The sequence below is a fragment of the Lissotriton helveticus genome, chromosome 9 (genome assembly GCF_964261635.1).
Source record: "Lissotriton helveticus chromosome 9, aLisHel1.1, whole genome shotgun sequence".
NCBI lineage: Eukaryota > Metazoa > Chordata > Amphibia > Caudata > Salamandridae > Lissotriton > Lissotriton helveticus.
Window position 1 is genome coordinate 886,483,402 of NC_136070.1, and position 23,384 is coordinate 886,506,785.

At 44.5% G+C, this 23,384-nt stretch overlaps 1 protein-coding gene across 1 annotated transcript in view; it reads left to right on the forward strand.

The window, feature by feature from the left end:
• The window catches only part of LOC144781956 (cytochrome P450 2G1-like), a 288,870-nt gene that overhangs the window by 48,798 nt on the left and 216,688 nt on the right, over nucleotides 1-23,384 (forward strand). The gene's annotated exons all lie outside the window — the stretch shown is intronic.

Here is a 23,384-nt window from a genome sequence, read left to right on the forward strand (position 1 = left end):
TCAAAAATAGATTCAATAGTCACCGAGTCGGTAACATTGGGGCCATTTTCAGTACTAACGCTAGTAGGCGATCCCATCGGAGTGACCACAGCATCCCCCACTACCTCGACTTTATCTTCTAGAAACAGGGCCTTTGCATGTTTCCCACCTGGGCAGGGCTTTCTTAATCTTTGATAGAGCGCGGCCTGTCTCACCAACCTACCCTTTTTACGGTAACCTGCCTTTTTTTAGCCCTCTTATTCTGGTTACTTGCAGCAATTTCAGATACACAAGGCACCCCATCTGGAATTACTATAGCGGGGGTTGGTGGTGTTAGCAGTGATGACTGTGTTATGGCATTATTTTGGGGCATAGGTGATACTGGTGGAGTGGATGTACTGGAGCCACCCACTTCTTCGATGCCAGTAGGTAGAAGCGCGGCCAAATGCTCCAACCTGTCTATGTTTAGCTCTATGTCTAGGAGCTGAGGGGGGTCTATGGAGCAACCCAGGAAGTCCTCGGGGGAGACAAGTTGAGCCCGCTCACAAGCCGGTGTCAGGGCCTGTGCAGCGGCACCCAAGGATGAGCGTCTGGAAGGGAGGTAGACCTCAGATAGGTGGCGCTCTGACATGGCTATCTCCTTATCTATTACCGCCGCCACCCTGGTGATAAAACGGTCCATAGTTCCAATCACGGGGCTCCCACTAACACCTCCCCTTTCAGCCACGTTCCTAAGCAATTTTCCAGAACGGGTTGACATGGTTGTACTCACTGCAGGTAGAAAGGGACGTGGCCCAGCCCAGCCTCTGACAGCCCCTGACGGCCACAGACGGCCCGCCCTCTGCCCGGGCTCAGCCCGGCGACGCCCGCACGCGACTCGCGGGGCGAGAGGGGGTGTTCGGCTTTTACTGGCGCCTCCGGGCGCTCTGGACGCGTCACGGGCGCGCCGCCGCCCAAGAGGTTGCTGGGGAGTGTGGTCCGATGTCGCTGACCGCCTCCTGCAGCGTCCCGGCGTGTTTACACCATGGCCGTTTCCCTCACGGCACTGCCCGCTGGCTGAAGGTCAGGTATGATTCACGGTGTTCCCCCTCTGGGCTCCCGGGGGGTCAGGCTTTTACTGGCGCCTCCAGGCGCTCTGGACGCGTCACGGGCGCGCCGCCACCCAAGAGGTTGCTGGGGAGTGTGGTCCGATGTCGCTGACCGCCTCCTGCAGCGTCCCGGCGTGTTTACACCACGGCCGTTTCCCTCACGGCACTGCCCGCTGGCTGAAGGTCAGGTATGATTCACGGTGTTCCCAGCCAATTTAGTCCCCGGGGCCAGATCCCTTGGGCCAAGCATTAATATTTAGGGGAGGGTGGCACGCGGCCCCTAGCACAATTTTGGTCTTGAGGAAGCCATCTTCCGGGGCCAAGCATTGAAATTAGGTGGAGGGGTCACTTGGCCCTCTCCCCATGCCCACCTTGGACTCGGCAATCAGATCCTCCATGACTTTGGCATCATAATTAAGAGGAGGCACATGGCCCCCGTTCCTGGGCCGATTCTGGCCCCTGGGACCCCTTTACCCAGTGTCCAACAATAATATTTGGGGAATGGGACATGGAACCCTCATCTCAGTGCAGATTTAAGCCCTAGGGACTTCACCTCTGGGGTCCTGTGCTGAAAGAAGGGGGAGAAGGGGCAAGCAGCCTTAACCCCTGGCCAATTTCGGCCGTATGAGTGCCATCCTCCGGGGCCCAAGCCCCCACTGCCCTTGCCGGCTACTCGTATTCAGCAGAAGTTGGCATTTCTCCTGCCCAGAGGGAGCAGCTAATAATGCTCCTCTCTTCAGACCAGAGCAATATTCAGATTTGATATCCTGCCCATTTCACTACCCACAGTGAACTGGGCAGGGAAACTGATCTCAAGTCTGCTCATAGCAGGTTTAAACATTTTTCAAGCTCTCGCACTCTGGAAGTGGACTTGGTGTTTGCTCCCACTTGATGGAACATTTGAAAATGCTCCTGCAAAGCAAGAGGCAAAACTGGATTTCCTTCCCGCACCAGTGTGGGTAGAAAAACTTCTATATCCCAGGGTTTGGTAACCTGGTACATAGCCTATGAATTGGCCCTATTGGATGGGGTCCCTAGGGCCAATAATACCTCAGAGCGGGGGCTGCTTGCTTCCCTGCTCTTAACAGATGCAGACGGGCCCTGAGGGTGGGGTCCCAGAAGCGGAAATCAGTCCCAGGGAGTGAAGCTGCTTGCCTCCTCCCCCTTTACAAATGTGGCCAGGCCCTGCATGCCCCCTCCCTCGTTCCAGTCTGGCTAGGCTCCAGGGGATAGGATACCCATACAGGACCCCAAGACAAACATAGAATTCTCACAGTGTGCCTACAACTTGGTATGGGTCCCTCAACAGAGGACAGTGTTACCCGGGGCACACAGTCTTTGCTGCCATATGTACCATAAGACAGGATACACCATCCATTGCTGTTGTGCCTGAAGTGCTAAAACAGATTCAAAACTAATACTAGGCTGGCCCTGCGATGGATTTGGGGATGAAATTAATTGGCAAATATGCCACTGTTTCCTCAATTATTTTAAGTAATATAAAAGAATGGGTAGCAGTACAGGCGGTCTTTAGGTTAAGATACTTTGGAAGCCAGACCAAATATGCTGCAACTTAAAGGCAATCCTTAAAGGATAGTGCCAAACAGGCACCTGAGACATCTAAAACATACTCTGGAACAAACTGAAAAAGAAGTAAAAAGCAAAAACTTGGGTTGGATCTCCACTACTGGAGTCCACTGCACATTTTTATTATTCACTTAAACGCAATACGATTAAGCAACCTGATAGGTATCGTACACTAATACACGTCCTTTTCGTTCCTTTCAGGACTCACCCGACAACCGCTTGTAGAGAGTAGGATAACAAGAACACAGGCACGGAGAATATGTATACCTGAGAAAGGGCCCACAACGTTCAACTGACATAATAAAGAAGCAAGGGAAAGCCAAAAGATTTCATCTATGCAAAACCAATTATTTTTTGGGGTGTACATGTTGAATGGCGAGCATAAGGGAAGGTTGGGAAAGGAGTGGGAAGGTGAGGTGAAGGGACGTGGGATGACTGACTAGAAAGGGAGAGGCAAGAGAGGGCTGAGCTTTGGTGGAGAATGGGCTGAAAGGAAGATGAGGAGAGACCGGTGCAGAATAAGCACACTGAAGGGTGAGAGGGCATAAAGGCCCGGTAAGGGAGGGAGAGATGAGGATGTCTGAGAACGACTGAAGAAACTAGAATGATAGGAGGAGGAGTCGAAGTAATGAAAAGGGGAGACGAAGTGTGAGAAAAAAAGTGAAGGTTGAGCTCAAGAGACGTTATGGGTAATGGTCAGCTGCATGATGTTGTCTAATGAAAATGGCATTATGTACGATTCCTTGATTCAATCAATAATTCATGAGTATCCTTGCTCACTTGGGGTTACGTTCATTTTTGTCATTCAGTATTTGGTTTGCAATTGCCAATGCTTGTTGTCCATGTGTCATTCAGTATTTGGTTTGCAATTGCCTGTGCTTGTTCATGTAATGACTAAGCACCATGTGGAACTCGTGCCAACAGTTTACATCAAGACACGTGCAGCCAGCCTTTCAACTGTCACAGTTAAAAACGTGCAGCTCCTTATTAGCCTAAGGATCTACGTGTCACATGGAAGGTATTGCAAATATGTGACATCTAATTTGTTTTTATAATTGCTCCTTCTCAACGTGTGGCTAAACTGATAGGAAGACACAACACATGTACATCTGTGTCAATTTAAAACTGCACTGTGCTTCTAGTTACAGCTTGACTTTGTTGTTGCTGACTTCTACTCACCTGACTCCAGCTAAGTAGTCCTTCCTTCTGAATCCCCTGGGTCCCTGTAGACCAGCCTCTGCTCCTCTCTTCAGTTTTTATGGAATTACCTGCAGCTCCTGGAAAAGAAGCGCATGACACAAAGTTTAACATTTTTTCATTCTTTTCCACCTTTTCTGAAATCTGCAAAAGACAAAGTAAAGGCAACATCACCACCTTCTGGAAAGACTTTGAAGTTCAGGCATATTAATGCTTACAGCAGAGGTCTTCACACTTTTTTAGGTTGAGCCCACCCCAGCTGAATTTTTTGATATGTTGTGCCCCCCACCTCCTGACATAAATTTCTGGAACCCGGTACACTACATAATCGACCCCATCCGCATATCCCAGGTCATATCCGGGATATTATGTTAAATACAGTAAGAGTGTTTAGTAAACTGCAGGTTTGCGAGTGGGTGTGGTTAAATCACAGAGGCTTATAATTACACAGTTCAAAACACAATCTTCCAAAATAAAATGTACGCAAATTGTTTTTACTTGGATGCTTTGTTTTACACATCTAACACATGATTTGACATAGATTGATAATAACACCCCCAACATTAATGTGAAGGGTGTACCTGTTTTTCACCACAGAGATGAGCAATATGTGGATGGATTTTTGCTTCTGCCATCCTCAGGTTGCGCTGCACATCCAGTCTTGAACGGTACTTAGTCTTTAATACCGCAAGTGCTGAGAACCCAATCTCGCATAAATATGACAAGCTAAAAGGCAAAAGAGAGTTTTGATAGCAGTTACTCCCAACGCTGAATGTTCTGCAGACATTGTCAGCCCAAACTCTCCCAATGAGACTTTGCTGAATTGCATCTGCAGAGTGCGGGCACTTTGGAGATCAATTACGTCTTTGTGCCTATGAATCAGGAGATGGCTTGCCACCTCTGCCAGAAATGGTTGTAAAACCTTTTCATTGAAGTGATTGTTGTCCTCAGGGAAAATATTTCTGTAAACTGTCCCAGAGAGAGTTGGATGTTTTTTTTATTATCTCAGCAGCACTTGGAAGTTCATATTTGGGCTCCTCAAGAGCATCTGCTAAACATGTAAATGGATCGAGCAGGCCATCTTCAACTATTCTTCTCCATAATGCCAGTTTCTTCTTCAATGCAGTTATTCTTTTATTCATGGTGCAAGAAGTGATTTCAGCTCCTTGCAGGGACTGATTCAGGGAATTTAATTTCTTGAAAATGTCAGTAAGAGATGCTGGGTATACTGAAAGCACAAGCCATTGGCGATTACGTAATTGTTCTGCTTTGCAGTGGTCCAAACACAGAAGAAACTGTTGTACTTAATTCCTTAATTCAAAGATGCAAATCAGCACTTTCCCCGGGATAACCATCGCACGTCTGTATGAAACAGCAAGTCATCATGCTCTGCTCCCATTTTTGTACATAAAATTGCAAATAGAGGAGCTTTTGTGGGATGGGTCTTTATGAGATTGACTATTTTTATTGCAGAATTCAGCACATCCTCAAGCTTACTGGCAACGTTTCGAACAGCATGGGTTCCCCTGTGTATCATACAGTGGGTCCGCAGTATATGTGGAGCCATTTTCAACATGTTAGTATTTAGGCCAGCCCCAGCACCACACATTGAAGGAGCACCATCTGTGTAGATGCCAACTCAGTTTTCCCCTTTAAACCATGGATACTAAGGATAGCATTGATAATTTCAAACAAATCAGATCCTGTTGCTCGCCCCTTGATTGGCTTGCAAAATAAATAGTCTTCCAATAATAGTGTTTCATACCTTATCGAACATAAGCAATTAAATGGGCATCCTTTGACACATCAGCTGCTTCATCCAACTGCAAAGCAAACAAACTTGATTTCAACAGGGTTATGAGCTGTACTTGGATATCTTCTGACATGGCAGAGACACAGCAGCAAACTGTTGTGTCTCAGATGGGTATACTTCTGAACTTCTCTGCTGCTTTTTAGGTCTCGCTAGACGAAAGTAAAAGCGAAGCTTTTGCTGTCTATGTGAGACAACTTATGTAGTTACTTTTCGGGGAATGTGGACAGCAAAGTGCCACGCGCATTTTCAGGCCGAGATTTGACCTCGTGAGCGTGCACGCCCAGCCCAGCGCTGTGCACGTCCCCTGCCACAGATTCCCTAAACACACACATGCACACGCATGCAGGAAGGCACACACACACACACACACACACACACAGACACGCGCGCACCCCCCTACTTCTCCCCACTCACTGGCACTGGCACCCCCCCCCGCACACACGCAGGAGGCACCTACACACACGCACACACACACACATACATACAGAGACACCACCCCCGCCCCCCGCCGCCACCGCCGCATACATACAAGCCCCCCCGCCCCCCGCCGCCGCATACATACAAGCCCCCCGCCCCCACCGCCGCCTACATAGAAGCCCCCCCCCGTCGCATACATACAAGCCCCCCCCGCCGCCGCCTACATTGAAGCGCCCCCCCAGCCCCACTTACCGCCATTATGCTTTATTCCTCTCATTTTACAGTGTGCTGCTCTCAGTCGCAAAGTGGTCCATCATTTATTTCGACCGCCCTTTCTCCGCCGCTCGCCACGAACACCTCCCACTTCCGGTCCTGCCCTCCTTCCCCCGCCTTTCCTTGTCTCTGTGTGTATGTTAAACTCCCAAGTGAAATCCGACAAAGACCTCGCCATACCCTGCATTAAAGCACCTGTGCCCAACAATTTACAAAAGAAGGCATTTATTATGGGAGTGTCACACCCCTAACTCCCTCCTGGAGCTACGCCCCTGTTATAGATATCTTGTACATGAAACTCGGATTTTCGATCTGGCACGCGGGCTGGGATTTACTTTAAGGCACAATTCTCCCCTGCTTGAGTGGACCATTGCTATGAAATGCCATCACTTCCCCTTCAGCGAGGTTTGGTGTAATGTTCATTGTGCTAAAACATGAGCAGCTTTCCGTCCGAGCGCGGTATGAATAGGGCTTTTGTCACCGGGGAAGAATGGAGCCCGTGACGTCAGTGGTCGGAAGGGGAAGATGGCACGCACACAGCCAGTTGTGTATGTACGAGCCTGTCTAACCGGCTCCTGCCTCTGCGGCTCTCTGGGCTCCAGCAAACAAGGATAATCCGTGAAATACGGACTTCTGTGGCCTTAAAGATGCAAGCAGGCCTGGGGCAGGGGCGTAACAAGGGTTTGTTTGCATCATTCCCGCAGCCAGACCTGTGTGAAGCTGTTTGTAAGTCTGACCAGTGCACCCCCAGGCTGCAGCACAGTTCTGCAGCAGGAACATGAACAGCTGAGCTATTTTACCATCTATATTCCGAGATGTCCTTTTCCCCCACATCATCTGTGTGGGACACATTCCAAATATCACCACATATATCATGCACTCACACTGAATGTTGGGGAAGGGGGTGTTTGTAGGGCCATTTGGAGAGGTGCACGCTTGGTGAAACAAGCATTTGCACTGCAATAGGTCTCGCATTTGCAAGAGTTGGAGCTGTTTGACATTGCAAATGACAATGCCTTTTATTTTTGTTTTCGTTTTTAAAACCTAAATAAAAGGCTTTGTCATTTGCAATGTCTATAGCTCAAACTTGCATAAATGCGAGACCTATTGCATTGCAAATGCTTGTTTACCATGCATTGTCCTAGCCACGTCAAGCATTTCTGGGAGAATCACCTTTCCTCCATTTGGCAATGTGGTATGCTCTTTGATATGATGCTTTTAATGCATTTTCTGGAGTATTTGCCATATGTTTCTCTTGCAAGATCCTGGCAAAACAATCTTTACTTTTCCTGCTATATGCCCATGTTTCATTTCAAAGTGACACCTTAGTTTGATTGACTTCAAGCTGTCGTTAGCTAAGATCACGCCACAAACCACACCCTGTGGACATCGTTCTCTACTAACAGCAATGCAGGTGAAACCAAAGTCCAAATAGGAGGCATCATATTTCCTTGTTTTTGCAGCTTTTCTCTCTCCATCTGTTTCTGTTTCAGCCTTTCGCTTGAGCATGTTACCATCTTTTGGCCGCAGGAAACGATCCATGTCAAATGTGTGCTTAACTTAAGATACTAGGGGCTAGATGTAGGTAATTTGGATTTACCGATTCATAAATACCGAATTTTACCGATTCAGTATTTATGAATCGGTAAATCCAATGTAGGTAATTATTCGGTAAAAAATACCGAATCGGTAGGAGTCGGTATTTACCGAATCGGTATTTACCGATTCCGTATTTGGCATTGATTCCTATGGGCCTGTAGGCCCATAGGAATGAATGTCAATTACCGAATCGGTAATTACCGATTAGGTAAATACCGAATAAGTCAAGGGTGGCAGGGTGGCACTTTGATACCCTGTTGCACCCCTGAATAGGGCTTGTGTGCCATGTGGCACACATACGTGCCATGTGGCACACATACATGCCCTAAGGGCATGTATGTGTGCCACATGGCACAGGTGTGAATGCACATTTTTGCATTCCCATAAGAATTCCTTATTTACCACCAACTAATAGTTGGTGGTAAATAACGAATCCTTAAAGCCCTGTAGCACTGTTGAAAGTGCTACCTACATGTCAAAATACAGATTTGGTATTTTTACAGATTCAGTAATTTTACCGAATCGGTAAATTTACCAATTCTGTAAAATTACCGATTTGGTAAAATTACAGATTCGGTAAAAATACCAAATCTGTATTTTGACATCCCCTACATCTCAGTATCCAAATACTGGTCGGTAACGGCCGAAAATCGGTATTTTCGGCCGTTACCGACCGGTATTTGGATACCTACATCTGGCCCTAGATTCTGATGCTGCGTGTTCATGAATAGTACATGGCTTCAATTTTACAGATGCATGAGGTACAGGTTTTTAACTTTGTGTTTCCAAAAATATCTTTCAAAAATATCTTCTTATAAATGAAATACATTTGGATAAAAGAATAATTTCTTGGTACGTGGATAAAAAGTAATTCCAGCTCATCCAGGCTTTAAGTGGGTGCTTCCAAAATTGCTGCAGTATGTATAAGTTGTATGCCACAGATGAGGCTCTGCAAGTTACTTGTTCAAGGGTTAGTGAGGGAAACTTCAGCACTTCCCCTTCACTCATCAGTCAAATACAAATACGTACCTTCTTCACTTCCTTGGATGTTCCTGCTGCTTGATTATGAGTCCTTTGCCTAGCAATTAAGTGGCTGTTTCCCTTGCAGTGAAGAGAAAATGCTTAAAAAAATATGACTTGCAAGCTCTCAGTATGTTTTAAATGAGACATCATGAAAGCTCTCCTGAGATCAGAATCATAGTGATTGGCAAGGGAGTGAATGACATGCCTAGGAGTTACCTGCTGTCTTATCTTACTGGCAGATAAAATATGCCATGATCTATAAGTTAAATATTTGAAGTCCTAATGTCTGGTAAGATAGTCTGACAGACTCAAGAGGTTGTACATGAATTTCATAGGGCTCTGGCCTTTGCTTGTAGGCCTGTACCATATTACAGACAGAAGGCCAGGGCAAACAAGCACTGGGAAAAATAACTAATTTTACAGCATCTAAAAGAGTTCCTACAATGTTTGTTGCTAAATGTAATCTGGAAAGGGACAAGGAGGGCTCTTGGGATACTCTATACTGTCACACTGTACCTTTTTTAAATTTTCTATTCCAAATATAAATCTTTCCTATGCCAATAAGATTCCATTGGTTAAGGCACCACCTTGATAAAAGTGGGAAAAATTAGTGCCAAAAAGTAGCTCAAATGTAGTCCAATTTTACTAATCCCAGGAACAAGTGGCAGGGACAGCGTCAAGCAGGCAGTAAATGAAGATTTGTTGCTTGACTATCTTACAGAGGTGATCCGTGTTGAATGTCTGCTCCTGGTAACTGCTTACTTTCTCTATGAGTCCTAAAAGGGAGGACAGTCCCTGAAGCATAGCAAGATGCAAGCAAGGGAGATGGCCATTTTGGCTGCTATTCGGGTGGTACAATAGAACAATTACGAAGGATCAAGGGGGCCTCAGGGTTTTGACCTGGTGCCACTGCAGCTGCTGCACCAATAGCAGTACCCCCTTCACTTTCTGCTCCGTGTGGTGGTCAGTCATAATCAGGTGGGCAATAGCCTGTCACTCCTTCAAGGAAACTGACCTTCACCTTCAGTTTTAAGGCTTGCAAAACGTGTGCAGTAATAGTAACATTTGGAGGCACCATTGTATCCCATGGATTTGTGTTTTAAGAAAGGGCTGCCTTTCAACATTTTCATGCTGCTTTGAGTGATACTCCCTATATATATTTTATTGAATTCTATTATTTTTGCAGTTTTGTGCAAACATGACCCGGAGATATTGGAACACTTTACTCAAACACTAGTTACTTACATTATGCAAGGACATGTTTCTTTCTTTATTTTATGCACAAGGTGATTAAGTGATTTGCTCAGAATGACAGGATGTTGAGCCAACACTGAGAGAGACTGGAACCTGGTTCCCCAGTTATAAGTCAGCAGCTCTGGTGTATTTTAAGCAAACTTAACAAATACAATTGGAAAAGTAACAACCTGGTATTTATTTACATGGGCCCGGTTATCCTTCTCCCACCTGTGAAACTGCCTAACAAACTCGTAGTAAATGTGATGGGACAGGAAGCATCAGTCCAAGTACAGCATGCCAACGAGCACAGTCAACAAGTGCAAACTAAAAGAGGGTTGGATTTGCTAAGTGTGATTGCCTTATGAAAATAATGAGTTCAAATGATGCATTGTACAGCATACATTTCGAGAAAACACACTACATAATGGAAGAGAATGGTTTTAAATGGTGCATTGTGCTGCCAAAGTATTCCTACGGTATAATCCCCAATTTGCCATTTTACAAAAAAGCCTACAACCCCAACGTCAAGCCCAGGGATACTTTACCCCATGTGCTACCTAGGAGACCTGCTTATTGATAACAGTAGTTCCAAGATATAGGGGCCAGGGGAGCACAGTTTGTAGGGGATTACAGCTGCAAAAGCAGGTGATACAGTTGCCTATACGGCACCAGTAGTCACAAAAACAGGAAAAAACGGTTCAATATAGCTTTTGACACTTACAAACTACATAAATATTTGAATAAATAATGGGTCAGGCTTGATTAATATTAATAAACAAACATATTTACACAAACGTTTCTTGGGGTTTTGCCATCAACACCAGAGGCTCAGGTTTAAAAGGGAAAACAATTTTACATATATTTTTGTAGGACCCAGCAACTGTTCACTCGAGATTGATATTCAACTCTCAAAAGGGTTGTTTTCCGTGGGGTTATTTAAGAAGTTCTTCAGAGTCACGTTGAAGTGAAGGTGCTCAGAATCTGGTACACTAGGAACACTTCTTCACTAGAAATCATTACCAAACTTTCTGGGCAGCATTATAATGAAATATTTGCCCACCAAACAGTTATGGATCAAAAGACAAAGGTGAAAGTCCACAGAGAGGGCGCTGAACGAACACCTCGTTGAGAATTCCTACGTGGTATGAAACGGTACTTGCATGAAGCAGTGGGGGTTTAGGACACAGTCAGGCTTATGTTTAAAAAAAAAGAACCAATAAAAACTGATTGATATTGCATATTTTACTTCAGAGCAATGTTGTCTGACAGACTTTGTGATGATCTAAAGGATCTGGGTCCAGCTGTACAGTGAACTGGCAGCATTGCAGTGCATGTAAATGTGCACTTTTGTAATTTAGAAAGTAAACTGCAATGGGTCACGGCATGTTCATGCTTCTCTTTACCTTTATAGCACGGGCATCGAAATGCATTTGCAATGCAATATGTCTCTCATTTGTGAGAGTTTAAGCTATTGACATTTTAAATGGCTTTTTCATTTACAATGTGTACTTGGGTGAGTGCAATATAACTGCCATGTTTAATGAGTGTATTGTGTCGGGTGTGACTGTGAGAATGTAGAATTAACATTGTCTTTTGTAAGTGCTGGGCAAGTGGTATACAGGTTGAAGGTTGTGTGAGTGCATAGTGAAGCATATGCCTGTATGAGTAAAGCGAGAGTGATGTGCCTATGTGAGGGTAGCAGTGTGTATCTGGGGTCCCTGCATGTTGTTTCTTTGTGTGCATGCACTTTACAAGGGACACATCTATTGTTTTTTTAGAGCTTTATAGAAATATGGCTTTGACTTGCAGAAATATGGTGCAGAGAGTGCAAATGCAATCATCTGTGTATGAGAATGATAGTGTGTTTTGATATGGCAGGTACAGACTCTATCGAAGGAGGTTGAAGAGTGTCAGGGTTAGGGGCTAGACTGATATGTCACTCTGGTGAGGGGGCCATCTTACCTCTTGCAATATGGCTCATCGCAACCCAGCTGTAAAGTGAGCTGCCACTCTGGCCTGGCCACATCAAACAGATTGGCTAGAATGATAGAGCCTATGGCTGACCCCGGCTGTATTTTCCTTGTAAGGAAAGGAGAAGGAAAGGAGCAGGAAGAAGGCTGGAATCTCACAGGGGTGAACACTTAACCGTATTAAGGGTTTCTCTTTCATCTGGGGTGTGTAGCGCATGACTTGGGAAGTTGAAAGCTTTCCACCAGTACATACTATTTTCTGAAGCATGCCTGGTACACCACAAGCTAAAGAAGGCAACACTTGCATATCAACAGAAACTAGACATGTTGGATGACTTGTGCAGGCAAGACATAATGTAACATAGTGAGTCTTCTAAATTGGTTGACCACCCAGATACGTTGGTGCATATCTGAGAATGTGTATAGATTTACACAGCATAAACAATGTATATTGATTCATAATCATGAGATGGTTCCACCCTTAGGATGTAACACAGTGTTTACAACATTGGAGCTAGCCAGCACTTATTGATGGGCTATTCACTTGATAACCAGTGAAATAACTTGAACTTGTTTGTTACACTTGAAGGCAAATTTCCATATGAACATATGTCATTTGCATTGTATTATTTTGTAGCTTCAGAGGAGTACCTAATGCTACTAGTATGGTCCGGCAGCATAATTGCGGTCTCAATGTTTCAAGGTATTATAAATGCCCTGTTTGGAGCTCGAAAAGGGACTTTGGCATTTCGAAATTAATATTTTATTTCAAAAACAATTTGACAGACCACAACAAAAAGTGGTTGAAAATTCGAGTATTTATTCTTAGAAAAACATAGCTAAAGGTTGACAGAAGAAAAACGTAAATTTGGACAAGGTGAGGCTAAATAATTGGTCCCAAGATTTTATGTGAGGGAATCGAAACTAAGAATTATAATGTGTAAGTATTTGAAAAGGCTCATAATCCATTTGACACAAACCAATTCGTGTCCATCTTGAGCTTGTTAGATTTATTAGAAATATGTTAAAGATTTTGCAGATAAAGAAGTTCAAGGTGGAATTTCTGAGTGGTTTGCAAAGCTGCAAATTCTGAGAAAGAAATTCCCTATACATTCTATGAAACGTTATTTTTTTTTATTTTTTTAATTATTGGGAAAAGGTATCAATTACCTGGATTTCAGCCATTATGGATTGGAGCAGTCTTAGAATAATCGTGTTTAGACAAAGAGCTGTGCACACCCTTTGGATCTAGAGCAGCGGGACCAGATGAGAAACCCTATTCCATGGTTGAGTGTAAAATGTTGACTTGCAGTTTGGCTGTATATCATTGCTGCTCTTTTATAGGGCGTATGATTTGTATACTGCAGCGAGCATAAGCCTAGTTAGCTAATATCTTGTTTCCTTATTATTTTTAAATCTTTATCAGTTTTTCAGATACAAAACAAACAAGCTACACATTTTGAAACAGTAATTGGCATTCCGCTCATGAGAAGCTTAAAAAGGGAAGCTGAGTTGAGAATTATAACCTACAAGTCAGGAATATAGTGGCAAACAGTGCAACACGTCGGTTCTGTATAGTATTTGCATTAAACAATTCACATACAATGCAAATTATATGAAAGGGAAGGGGACATCAGTTCAGATATTTATGCTCCACTTCAGAGTCTAATGTTAAGAGATAATCTCTAAGAGGCTGCCACATATCCTTCGGTCTGGAGGTTATAGGTTGTAGTGATGCATAAAGTTTACTGGTGATGTCACAGTGTGTCATATCTTGGAGCCGAGTAGCAACAGTTGGTGGTCTGCAACTGCCCCAGTGGAGAGCTATCTGCTGTTTAGCTAGTGTTAGCGCAATGGCAGTAAAACACCACAGGCTGGGAGGCATGGGTGTAACATCACCAGCAAGGGCAATCAGTGGGTCTGGGTCAAGTAGATGTTCAATCATGAGGAATATTGTGCACAGAAATCTCTCTCTAATATGATGCGATCACTGCACGATTCCATGACAAATTAGCAAAATCAGCTTGGCAATTTTACATTTAGGACAGTGATGCCGTCTCATGGGGTCAAGCTTATCTAAAGCCTTCGGTGTTGTATAAGTTGGTGTAAATTTTTATATTGTAGTAGCTTGTAAGGAGGTTATTGGAGACCAGTTTAGTTTGCGTACAGCAATAATACCAGGTTTTATCTGGGATGGAGTGCCCCAAATCGTGTTCCCATGCATCTCTTGATTTCTCCACTCTAGCGAGCCACAGTTGCAAAGAGGTGTGTAAAGTCGAGACACCCACCTGCCACTATCTGTGGAGGATATTACTAATGTTAGGGAAGAGAATTCTTTAGGCTCCTTGGGGTATACAGGGAAGGTGTCGCGCAGTGTGCTATGTAAGCTGTGGAAGGCAAAAAAATCCATGTGTGTCGGATCTCCCCCCTCTGCCAAAGTGGAACGAGGTTTCAAATTACCATTTACAAACAGATCACCCACCACGCATAGCTAGAGTGAAGTGTTTGAGCTTGGACAACCCCAACAAGTAGTGGAAAGGGTCCGCATATCAGCTGGGGCCCGCCGAAGTCCCTGGGGGAATAGTAAGAGAAGGGGTAGATTGGGCACCTGAGCTCTCTCAAGTTTATGGTAACCTGGCGTCTGGATGATACCTGTAATAGGTGACGTGGAATTGAGTCACTCAAAAATATATAATTGAAGATCTGGAACTCCAAATCTACCTCGTTCAAAGGGGATAGTCAACATCTCTCATCAAATGCAGGGTCAGGGGCCAACCTAGATGATACGTGTTAGGAGTCTCCGCAGAGCAGCAAAGAAGTTGTTGGTCAGAGCAATGGCAATGTTTGAAAAAAGATACAGGCATCGGGAAGAACCACCATTTTTATGATGGCATTGTGCCTGCTATAGCTAATGGTAATTTATTCCACTGTTCTATCAGAGTAGAGACCTTTTTGATAGCAGGTTCATAATTACGGCTTATATCCTCGGGCCTCTCTCTATGTAAAAAGATACCCAGGTACCAGGGGAAATCAGTGCCCCAGCACAGGAGATATTCAAAAGCACTTGGTTCGTTTGCATCTGTAAGTGTAGAGAGTTCTGATTTATTCCCGTTATTTAACAGACTGGAAACGGTCCAAGAGCGCATAACCTCATGGGTGAGAGAGTGGAGATTGATAGATGGATTAGGACAAACAGCAAAATGTCCACGTATGAAGAAGCCAGCAGTGGGCTGTGTTGAAATCGGAGGCCTCTGTCTAGGTGACGCCCCTGTATGTACCCAACATGGTGATGACGAATAAGAGGGGAGAGAGCGGACAGCCGACAGCGCTGTTGTGTACCCCTAGTATCGGGAAGGCTTCTGAGAGTGTGCCACTCACTTTAAGATGCGCCAAGAGGTCCTGTTAGTGTATCCTAACAAGGTCTCGAAAGCATTCCTAGCTGGGTCAATGTTGCACGTAGGAACAACCATTCAAATCCTTTTTCATCATCTAATAAAGCAACTGTGATGGGGCAGTGGGAGATATCTGATTTAATACTGCAAAAATAGTACGAAGGTTAATTGACTTGCAGCTAGATTCATCAAAGTGAAATCGTCTCGCAAAGGGCCAGATTCTGAGAATCTGGCCCTTTGCAAGCGCAATTTTTGCATTTGGGATTCATCATCCCAAATGCAAAAATCGCAATTATAGAATTAGCAAATTTGCGAGGAATTGCATTTAAGAAACCTCTATTTGAGATTCCTTAAAAGCAATTCATGAAACATTTAAAAATTGCGAATTTGCAATTTTGGGCAGCTATTTACCGCGAAGTCAAACCTCGTGGTAAATAGCGGAAACTTAGAAAAATGCACTTAAGTGCATTTTTCTGAGTTGTTTGTTACACACACACATGTCCCAAGGACATGTGTGTGCGTAACACCAGCATCCAATGTCATTTCAGGGGTGCAACAGGGTGTCCATTGGACACCCCTGCACCCTTGAAATCGCAAAATCCAAATGTAAATCGCTAATAGCGATTCGCACATTGATAGGTCTTTCCATTCATTCCTATGGGCCTTTAGGCCCATAGGAATGAATGGGGAGTTATTCCTTATTTGCGATTAGCAATTAGCTAATCGCAAATAAGGGAGCTGTAGGATTGCGATTCCTACATGAATCCCATTTTGCGAGTCTGTAATAGCGATTCCTTATTATTCGCTATTACAGACTCGCAAAACAGGCCGATGATGAATCTGGCTGCATGAGTGATGTGGGACAGTGGGACAAAAGCAGACTGCATGGGAGAGATTATGCGTTCCATTAAAAGGGAAAGGCGTTTGGCTATTACTTTGGCTAATATTTTATTATCATGATTCAGGAGTGATAACGGTCTGCAGGAGGTTTAAAGGTGGCCTGGCTTGCCAGGTTTGAGTAGTAAGATGACTGCTTCCTGTACAGTGGGGGTAGTATGCCTACTTTGAGGGATTCAGCATAAACCTCTAGAAGATACAGAGTCAAAATGGGCTTGTTCGCTTTGTACAAGTTCCCCGTAAATCCATCCAGTCCAGGGGACTTCGAGCCACTCAAGGCAACTATAGCCTGCAATATTTCCACACATGTAATAGAGGCAGCCGGAAATTCCTGCTGACCAGCCTCAAGCCAAACCATAGCTATCTCAGCTAGGTACTCAGCATGTGCTGATTCATTCGCGCCCAAGTGTGTTGTATACAATTGGTAGTAACAGGTCATAAACATTTCAGCAATAGTGACATTGTTAATAGCGGTCGTGCAATCATCAGCCAAGAGACTAATCACATATGTAGCATGATAAGGTTGCCAAAAGAGCCGAGCTACGGTGTGGCACAGTCTCTCACTCTTGCCATACCTGCGTGCTGTAGCATATTTTACTATATATGCTACTTCTAGCTCAGCCAACGCCCGGAACTCCTGTAATAGATTGGATCGGCTGTATAGGTGAAGTAAGTGCGTATCAGACATGCCCACTATATCAGTGTCTTGCAGTTTCCCCTCTACATTTGCCAGGTCATTTCTGATAATGCTGTGTACCCCTGCAAGTTTAGCTTTACATACGCCCGTTATATAGGACTTGAAGGCATCCCAGACCACAGAATATTTATCTACAGAACCAATATTGGTCTTGAAATATTTGTTTATGGAATCCCAGATTTCCGTACAGAAACCCTCGCTGTGAAGTGCATTTTTGAGGAAACACCATTGACTGGTTGAGTGGGTCTGACATGGGATTAGCAACATTGCCTTTACAGGGGTGTGGTTGGAAAGGGTGTGGGGTTTATGCGTGACATCAGTGAGCAATAGTAGTGCTCCATGAGAGATATGCCAATAATTGATGCAGGTCCAGATATAATGCGGGGCAGTTAGTGGTGTAGTCTTTTGCACGTCGGTTATTAGAGGGCCATGCATCAGGAAGCTGGAAGGTGTCTAGGAGTTCAGTGAGTGCCTTCAGTGAGTGAGGTTTTATGACTGTTGTGGAACTGGCTGTGTCAAGCAGGATGGCATGTGATGTTAAATTCGCCACCTATTTAAGTATGGTCAGCTTGCGAACAACCTATTAGTGTGGATATATTGTGATAAAACTCCAGGGAATAAGTGTTGGTGTGTGTGCGTTTACTAGCAGTACCACTCTGTTGGTCAGGACCCCTGACACCAGTATATACCTGCCCTCTGCATCAGATATACATTTGCGGCAAACAAAGGGGCTACTTTTGTGGATTAAGAAACAAACTCTCCAGGAGTAGGAACTGTGGTGCGCAAAGAAGGAATTCAAGCTCCATAAAGCAGCATGTGGGCAGTCAGCGGGGGGAGGAGCATCTCCTGTAAGAATGCTAATTTAACACTATGTCTGCTTAAGTAATAAATAAGCAACTTCTCTTTCCTTGGGTTATTGAGGTCTCCTTTGTTTCATGTCATGGACAGGATGTCAAGTTCCCAATCTCTATTAGCATGAGGCGCCACGTAGTCTAGGGAAAATAACCTGCATATGTAAGGCGGTGTGTCTCTGGAATGTCATGCAGTACAGTATTACTGTAGCAACCACGAACACACATAACAATACACTACAGCCCTCCCCCCACTGATACCAGAAAAGACATCAACTGGTGGATTCCCAAACACCCCAGGCAGATCAAGAAATCAAACTTTGTGGTATACAGATCGGAGGGGTGACAACGCTCAGGGGAACAAGCCTACCTGAACAGTGGGTATGCATGAGTATGATAACTGTCCATGTCGGGCAGTCAGTCCGCCAGCTGTGCACGGAGGTCCTGATTCACAGAACTAACTTAAGACAAAATCCTAAACTTACTACCATTTTGGTATTCACAGAAGGCATTTACTCATTTTGGTATTCTCAGAAGGCACTTACTCATTTTGGTATTCACAGAAGGCACTTACTCATTTTGGTATTCACAGAAGGCACTTACTCATTGATGAGTAAGTGCCTTCTGTGAATACCAAAATGCGTAAGTGCACTTACTCATTTTGGTATTCACAGAAGGCACTTACTCATCAACGAGTAAGTGCCTTCTGTGAATACCAAAATGCGTAAGTGCACTTACTCATTTTGGTATTCACAGAAGGCACTTACTCATCAACGAGTAAGTGCCTTCTGTGAATACCAAAATGAGTAAGTGCCTTCTGTGAATACCAAAATGAGTAAATGATAGTAAGTTTAGGATTCTGTCTTAAGTTAGTTCTGTGAATCAGGCCCAAAGGGTAGGGGGTTGTCATATCAGGACCACAAGGGTTGACCTGAGGTAAAAACAGGTTGATCAGTGCACCCAAAGAATCATCGTTCAAGGTGGTGGGATGTGCTGAGATCCTGAGGTGGTCTCAGCTGGGGACCCTGCTGATGGTGTGTGTCCAGTAGGGTCAGCACCAACCTTGTGCTCCTTCTAAAATTAAACAACATCAACAGGGGTATGAAACATGCAGTGCTGTCCATTCATCTCTACTTTTCACGGGCCAGGCGTAATTCTGTTTCCATGTCTCAGAAATGGATGTATGACATTACAATGCATGCTTTTACTACGCATGCCTTTACATCACAGTTTTTACAACGCATGCTGTTACAACGCATAGCGTTAAGGGGTGCTGGATAGTGAATAGTTTAATTTACTATTCCAACTCCAGTCGCCGTGGATAGTAGGGAAGATGTTGGATAGTAAATTAAATCCATTCCCTATCCTAGAGCGCCCTCCAGCGCAATGCGTTGTAATGACATGCGTTGTAATAGTTGCGTCGTAAAGGCACTGCGTGGTAAAAGTTGCCTTGAAAAGGATGTTTCCCCTCAGAAATTGAAGAGCCGGAAAATAATGGGACGCAGATGTGTTCCTGGTTTGGAATGTGGTTCAAGTGATCTATGGTACCTTTGAACAACAAAGGCATCAGTGAAGACGTGTCTGCCAAACAGTTCTACAAACAGTTTCCCCGCAAATACGTCCATGTGCCCCATGTTGGTAGTCTCTGTTTTCCCTGTAATCCGGAGGTTATTATAGTGTGAACATGCTTCCAGGTCTTCAGTCTAGGCAACGTTGGTTTTAGCATTGGCTCTACCTTTTCAAAGCGCTTAAGGACATCAGTATTGTTATACTCAAGCTCAGATATCCCGTGCTTCACACCATCGAGTCTTGTAATGTGGCAGTCAAGGCACTCGTTCATGTGGTCCAGACGAGTGGTCAGGGTTTCAAAACGCATATCTATAGCTTTAAAAACAGCACACGGTTTAGCCATGATGGCGGTGACGCAATACATATAGGAGCCGGAGCCCTCCTTTGTTGCGGCTGTGCGGTACTCGAAAAGGAATGTTGCCGTCATGGGGTCTCATGGCCTAGAAGGAGAGTTCTTTTGGTCTGGGGTGTCAACGCCCAATCATGTTGGTGGAATTATGGTGCTCAATATGTTGGGGGGATGTCTTAGGTAGAGGATCGAGGAAGTGCAGCTCGCTGTACACCCTTCAGCGAATGAAGCAGGCAATAGACAGTGAAAGTATGCTCCGTGGAGCAGTGTGCTGCTAAAATCATCTATTCGAGATGAAGTTAGTTTGCCGGAGATACTGGCAACAGTCAGCAGTAATTGACGCTATTAACTGCCCATGCCACAATTTGAAGACAGTTCGTAGAGGGACATTTGTCTCCAGGCAGGCATAATTAAGGTTCTGGTATGCTGTCCACTTGACTCGCTAAGTGGTTTAAAAGGAAAGGGTACCCCTGCGCCACATAGACCACTTAGCAAGTCACAAGTGGGCCAGGAGTGTCACTATGGCAGAGCAGTAGGCACCAGATCACCGCCAACGGACAGCAGCAAGTAGGCCCAGTGCCTCTAAACATGCCAAAATCCAGATACAGACTCACCGTCCAGGCTGCATTCAGTAAGCAGGGATAGGGGCCCCCAAGTATTCATCAGCAATGTGTGGGCACAGTCTCATGCATGTCTCTGGTAAGGTGAATGGAGAAGAAGCCGCATTTGCTCTTGAGGGGTGCGAGCCGCCTAAGTCAACATCGCAGGCCACAGGTAGGCCGGCTAGCAGGCCTCCCAGGAGCATCTTTGTGTGGCAGCAATGGGATTCACCATTGCTGACTCGATGAGGCAGCCACCTGAGCCATTAGGTGTTCCGTTGATCCATGGAGGGCGCCCGGGTCTCAAGAGGCCACCAAGCCGCAGACGAAGGCCACACATGCAACAGCCCACCTTCAGGTTCGCCTGCAGACCCTGTCTCCACAGGGCCTCCGAAGACTTGGTAAAAGTCATAGATCTATAGCCAATCCAGCATGCGTGGGGGAGTCAGAGGAGCGGTGGAAGCGGGCGAGACGCTCTCCGTGCACCGCAGGCTAATTGGTCCTGGGCATATTAAGGGCTGATGCGGGCTCGGGGACTGCAGTTACAGGCGATGTCTCCAGAGCTTCAGTGCCGTCAAGCCATCTTGGTCACTGGCTTGGCCACATCCCCCTTTCTTATTTTTTATTATTATGGAATGCAGTATGCAGCTTGCACAAAGAGTGTGCTGGTAGAGTACATGTAGAGGTCTTTTTTGTAAATGTGGATGAGAGTAAGGTTGATGATTCAGACTGTAAGGTTTATTGTGCTTTTCAGGCACTAGTAAGTACTGTGGATAGCACTTTTTAGGTCGAGCATAGCGGTGGCGTGCATTTGCGCTGCTCGCTCTGCGAGGCGTGCTGTAGTAGGGTATGCTGTGGAAGCCTTGTCCACTCTCCGCCCATATTTGTCATTGGTTTTGTGTCATTATCCTTCTTAAATGCTGGCTTCTGATTGGTAAATAGGCTTTTTAGTCCCTTCTTGGTACCACCGTGTCTCCGTTTGTTACCGCCCATAAGGACTGGACCTTTTACTGGTAATGCCTCACCGTCTGCTTTATCATGGCTAACAGCACTATTTTTTTAATTTTATTTTTTATTTGCAGCACGGGCCGCTTTCACTTTAGCGGGCGCGCTTGTTTATTTAATTAATTTGCAGTGCGGTCCACTCACTTTAGCGGCCGAGCTTGTTTATGTTTTTTAATTTACTATATTCTTCTGTGTGAGGGGCACAGGCGGAGCTAGAGCCAGGCATGTCACGTGGGTCCTGGTTCTGTTGTGGTGAAAGACAGGCACTTTTACCTAAACAAGCATTTGCAATGCAATCGGTCTCGCACTCACAGGAGTTTGAGCTATTGACATTGCAAATGGCAATGCCTTTTATTTTAGTTTTCGTTTTTAGAACATACATAAAAGGCAATGTCATTTACAATGCCAATAGTTTAAACTTGCGTAAATGCGAGACCTATTGCATTGCAAATGCTTGTTTAATGTTATTTTAGAGGATTTCTGATCTGAACTAGAAAAGGATGAAGTAATGGAACGGGTTAGGAGTATTTGTTGGGCAGATGACCTGCAAAGAGACATTTGTATGGGAAATTAAAGGTTATTTTTCACTTGAGAAGAGAATTAGTTTTGGAAGAGGGCGTTTTGGTAAGGGTGATAAAGTCCTTTCTTTAGTTGGTGTGCAATGCAAGGTCGTTATCGCAGAACATTAGCGTCATTAGGCAATGTCTAGCACCAAAGAAAGGCTGCAGGATAGATTTTTTGTTATAAACAGATTTTATTGAATTGTAGACCATCAAACGTGGCAAAGAGGAACGGTAGACACACTAGCATCACAATACAAAGTAAAGTGTTGTAACTGTGCAAAGCAGCAATACTCAAGCAGTATACTATATTTAGGATAATCAACGCCCACTAATGCAGGACAGCTTTTAGTGGCCTACTAATGCATCTGGGGGTAAAGTGTTGCCTTATAGAGCCTCAGTGACAAATTGGTGAAACCAGTTCTGCTGGAATGTACAATTGAACTCTGGGAATATTGCAGAGGTAATTTATTTTACTGCACCATTTTCTGTTCTTTCAAATAGTACGAGGTTTGCTTTTGCGGCAATTGATTTTTCAAGCAGAATGTGTCTTTCTGCTGGGCCTGTAATGTGCTTAAAATATATTAACCTTCACCAGTGTTCCAGCGTTGGTACCATTTTGAACTTATACAGTGCCAAATATATTTTGAAGGAATCTGGATGTTTTACTTATACACACACTATTGACACATTGTGTGAATAAGAACGATTGACCAGAAATAGTAAGGGGGAGGGTGATGCAAAAAGCCCCTAATGCCTAGCATCTCTAAAGCAGGATGACCAGATGTGTGAGGGAAAGTGCCTTACATATTAGCACAGGAGAAAGATATGTGGAAAATGGAAAGTTGCTAAGCAGAGAAATTATTGTTTAAGAAACAGAAACCTTATATCAGTTGATATTCAGAGTGTTTTATGCCATCTGTTTTAGATTTGCGAAATTATTATTAGAATCTCTCTCTTTTGTTGGAAGTTTTGCAATCTTTGGAAAGATACTGGAGAAACTGCTATACATTGATCAAACACTGACAGTACAACCACTTTAAACGTATATAATGGATGATATTTCCTAAAGCCTCTTTTCAGGTGGTGATAGAAACCAAATGGATATTTAGCTGTGAAATTCGGGTTGATTAAACATGCCCAATTCACAGCAAGAACAGAGATTTCTAGAACTAGACAAAAAATATCCTAAGGGGCTTGAAATGTGGAATATGACAGCCACGAAAAAATATAGTGACTGTTTTGGACAAGTGTGCGAACTGCGGAAATTAATGATCTCCATA